General features: G+C 45.4%; 1 protein-coding gene across 5 annotated transcripts in view; it reads left to right on the top strand.

Annotated features, from left to right (window-relative positions):
• Positions 1-554: 554 nt before the first annotated feature.
• LOC114047382 (probable C-mannosyltransferase DPY19L3) overlaps positions 555-4,699 on the top strand; it is a 92,706-nt gene continuing 88,561 nt past the window's right edge. The window contains exon 1 of one of the 5 annotated variants that reach the window (XM_027868213.1): positions 555-898. The gene's annotated coding sequence lies outside the window, so the exon portion shown is untranslated. The remainder of the gene's footprint in view (positions 899-4,699) is intronic. The other 4 variants (XM_027868211.1, XM_027868210.1, XM_027868212.1 and 1 more) reach the window with 4 other exon arrangements.

Raw genomic sequence — 4,699 nt, 5'->3', positions numbered from 1 at the left:
CTCCCGCTCCCGCGGGCCCTCTACACCCTCCAATCCGCAGCGGTGTCAAGCTAGCTTCCCACCTGCGGCCTCCCTCCTGACAGCCCGGCTCCCGCTCCCCTTCGCTGCGGCCGACACCCCCATCCGGGGCCCTGGCTCGCGGGAGGGGTCAGCGGCGACCGCCCGGACCTCAGGAGAGCAGAAGGACTGTCCCAAGACTGGGGAGGAAAAGGAACGGCGTCTTCCTCCCAGGCCCCAGCGCCGCAGCTCGCGACTGGGGCTGTGCCAGTCGGGGGCGGGGCTTCAGGTGACGAGTGGCGGCCCTGCAGCCCTATCACCTGTGCCACAGCTGCTACAGGGGCACCGCCCCCTCCCGCCCTCTCCGGTGATTGGTCGCCTCTCCGTTCTTTGCCTCCCCCCCTTCTCCCTCGCTCTCGTCGCACCCCCCTCCCAAGCGCTCCCCCTGCCCCAGCCCCCAGTTCTCCACTGTGTTGCACAGAGCTCCGCCGCTGCCTCATTCTCCCCTTCTCCCTCCCCTTCCTCCTCCGGTTCCTCCTTCCTAGTCCTCCGCCCCTTCCCTTCTGGGTGACTCTGAGCCATCTGCCGTGGCGGAGGGAACCGGAGGCGTAGTGGGGTACGGACTGTGAGGGGCGTGAGGAGGGTGTGCGAGGGTGAGTGTGGAAGTGTGAGTTGCCTCGTCTCCCCCGGCGCCGCTTCTTTGCGGGCGTCTCGCTGGGTTTGTGCAGCCGAGTGTGTGTGTGTGTGTGTGTGTGTGTGTGTGTGTTTTCCCTCGCCTGCCCCCTCCTTCCCCGCCCCCTAGCACCGCCGAGCCCGGAGCGAGGACCCGCCAAGTCCGAGAAGACCCATCGCCAACTCCCGCTGCTGCCCAGCACTGTCGCTTCCCACCGACGGCCGAAAGGTGACTTGCGTGTCCTGGATGGGTGTGTGTTGTGTTGTGTTGTGTGGTGTGGTATGGTGTGGTGTGCTTTCGGGGGAAGGGTGGGGAGGGTCAAGAAGCCACGCACATCTTGTGTCTGTGTGTGTTTTGTTTGTTCCTGCAGCCACGCCGCGCGCCGTTGGCCCCCTCCCCCCACCGTGGCCCGCGGAGGGGGGGCACCCTGTTGTGTGGACAGCCCGGGGTGGGGGGAGTGGGCCTTGGGGTGACCATTTAAACGCTGAGGATGCAAAACTAGCTTTTACTAGTAGGGTTTTGCCGGAGATTTCATGGGGGGGGGAGTGTTGTTAGAATTTGGGCTTGAGCTTGTTGCCTTGGAGTATTTTGTGTGTGTGTGTGTGTGTGTGTGTGTGTGTGTGTGTGTGTGTGTTGGGGGGTGGAGGTTGTCAAGATTTGGCCCTGCGATTGTTGTCCCAGAGTAGCAGGTGTCTTACAGTGTATGTTGGACTGGTAGTGATGGTGTGGGGGGCGGGGAGTGTTGTCAGGATTTGGGTTTGGGGTTGTTGCCCCAGAGCATAGCTGATATCTTATAGTGTGTGTATTGGGGTGGCGGTGTTGGGGCGGGGTGTTGTCAGGATTGGGCTTCAGCTTGTTGCCTCAGAGTAGCAGGTGTCTTATATAGTGTATGTGCGTGTGTGTGTTTGGACGGGGGGAATATTGTAAGAATTTAGGCTTGAGATTGTTGCTAGTAGGTGTCTTCAGACTCAACTCTCGCATGCCAACATTGTAGATATTTATGGTATAGACTAGGAAATAAACATGTAAAGTATATAAAGCATCACTTTTTGCATAGGGGCATTTTATGATACCCAGCAAAAAACAACAACAAAAACCACAGCACCCTGCAACACTCATTTATTTTGCAGAAGAAAAATTATTATTCTACAATGTGGTGGTTGGGGGGGGGTAGCCTTAGGATAGCATGGATTTAATGTTTGTAATTTTAAATGCTGCTTTAATGAAGATTTTGTACACACTTGTGTGTAACCTGATGTCTTTTTAATCATGTATACAGAAAGGAGTTGTACAAGTGTAAATAATATAGAGTGTCCCAAAGTCTTGGTGCAGTTTTCAGCTTTAATGATGGCTGAAAACTGCACTAAGACTTTTGGGACACCCAGTATGTGTGTGCACTCAATGTTTAATCAAATCAGGCAAATGGGGGAAAAAACAAATTTGTTAATGTTACATTCACATGGATAGTTTTTTTTTTAATCTTCAAGAATTATTGCTGTTCTTTGTCTTATGTTGAATTTATCTGATTATTGTGTTATTCTGTTTTTTAATGTATTGTTAATGTTTGTTTATTTAAAGTTCTATTCTTTTCCTAGAATAGCTATGCTATTGGATTGGTAATTTTCATGTAAGACTGGTTACTTACTTGCAAGATTAGCATGTATAATATTTGACCCTAGTGATAAGTACATTGACGCAGAGTAAATTACTTACCTTTGTAGGAGGAGTTCACTAAGTTTGTGGGGTGAGGTCACCTTTTCCGCCTTCTAGTAGAATATTTTTATTAAATTATGGATAAAATTCAGCTAATTATTCTGTTATTCTAAAGTATTAAGTAGTTATTTAGTGCAGTGGAAAAGGATATTTCAGGGTAACAATCTTAGAGAATTTAAGATCTGCTCTGCTTTTCCAATCAGTGCACCTGAGGACATAGCAGGACTAGTATGGTGGTGACTCTTGGCCATTATCATGCTTTAATTCAAATTAATGTACTTTACATATGTACATGATAATAATACTAATTTTTGTTATTATTAAATGCCTCCCATGAACAGTACTAGTTGCTGCATGTACCAAATTGAAACATGACATCTAGCCTCTGACCCCAGGGAGAGCATAATCTAATAGGGTAAAATAAGGCAAAGGCACATAACTCTAATACAAGTTATGGTATAAGTATGTAGGAGAGGTCCAAACCAAGTAGTGTCAGTGATTTGAGAAAGGAGAGATCAGTTACACCTGGAGCAATGAGGGAAAACATAGAGAAGGCAGTTCTAAACTGGGACTTGAAGGGAAGGATTTCAGTAGTTAAAGATGTGGAGGTGGCATGGGGGACAGAATGCTCAAAGGTGTAGATGCCAGATAAGATTAGGGAATGGCATGTAGTTCATGGATGGAGCAGAGTATGTGAAGAGTAGGTATCTGCAATAATACTGGAAATGTAGGTTGTAGCCAGAATACAGAGGGCCTAAAAGCCAGGATTAGGGGTTGTATTTTATTGGCAAGGAATGAGGAACCCCTGAACATATTTGAGCAAGGGGTTAATGTGGTCAGATTTTGCTTTAGGAAGGTTACTCTGACAGCAAGACTGTGGATGGACGAATGACAGAGGAGACCAATTAGAAGTCTTAGAGTAATCCAGGTGGGAGATAATGAGACCTAGAATTGTAGTAGTATTTGACCCTAGAATTGTAATAGTAGAAGTGGAAAGAAGAGGGAAGATCCTGGCAGTAGAATCAGCAGGGCTTGACTGCTGATTAGGATCTTGTATTTAGAGTTGGAAGAAACCTTAGAGGTCATCTAGTCTAACCTGCTCATTTTACAGATGAGGAAACTGAGGCCCATAGAGAAGTAAGAGTCATTGATATATCTGAAGCTTCATGCCTTGATAATTTGAAGAAATGGTAGGGTCATGGACAAAATTAGGGAAGTTAGGAGAAGATGCAAGTTTTAGGAGGAAGATAATTAATTCAAATTTGAACCTGTTGAGTGTATAGTATATTGAAGTCAACAAGTCATCCAGTCAGCTTGTCCATAGAGGTCCTTACTAAATGCCTTTCCAGTAGGTAAGCTCAAGTGAAATATTGTACAAACAAAGGAAGAATGATAAGGCTAGAGTCCTCAGCACACACATTTAGGAGTTTGGAGCAGGACTAGAATTCCTCTGCACTGTGACTATGTAATGCCATATAATAATAAAAGGAGCCATGAAATGAGTAATTAAAGAGGTAGGGAGAGTCTAGGAGAGAATTCTAGGGAATAGAAGGAGACTCAGGTAGGGAAGAGGTGAATAAGAGTATCCTGTGAGACAGATATCTAGGAGAATGAGAACTAAAGAAACAACATTTGGATTTAGCAGTAAGGAGATCATTAGTGACTTTGGAAAAGAGTGATTTCTATAGAGGTATAAGGATAGAACTTAGATGGTAAAGGTAACAGTGGATGTATATGATACCTTTCAGGGCTTGTAATCTTTTAGTACAATTTTCTAATAGAACACAATCATATTTAATGGTTAAATTTAATAGAGATAAATAAAGAACTATTTGAAAAAGATGGGGGATTTTTTTGTGGATTGAAAATTCAGTATGAGTCAACACTATGATATGACAGCTAAGAAAGCTTAGGCTGCATTGAGAGAAGCCAAGTGTCCAAGATTAGGGAGATTATAGTCCTGCTGTACTGTACTCTGACCTAGTCTGACCACATCTAGAATAGTGTGTTCTATTCTGGATACCATATTTTAGGAAGGACATTGATAAGCCAGAGAGTTTCTAGAAGAAGGCAACCAAGATGGTGGTGAAGGACATCAATATCAGGTCATATGAACATTAGGTAAAGAACTTGGAATATTTAGCTTGGAGACGAGAATATTTTGTGGAGACATAATAACTACTTTCAGATATTTGAAGGGCTCTCTCGGTGAAGAGGGAATAAATAATTGTGTTTGGCCCAGAAGGCAGATCTCAGTGAATTGGGTTGAAAGTTGCTGAGAGGCAAATTTAGTCTTAAGTAAAAAAACAAAAAACA

This window comes from Vombatus ursinus, unplaced genomic scaffold (genome assembly GCF_900497805.2).
Source record: "Vombatus ursinus unplaced genomic scaffold, bare-nosed wombat genome assembly UNPS02014786.1, whole genome shotgun sequence".
Taxonomy (NCBI): Eukaryota; Metazoa; Chordata; class Mammalia; order Diprotodontia; family Vombatidae; genus Vombatus; species Vombatus ursinus.
The sequence above is the reverse complement of the archived record's forward strand: the minus strand, read 5'-3'. Positions and strand labels throughout refer to the sequence as shown.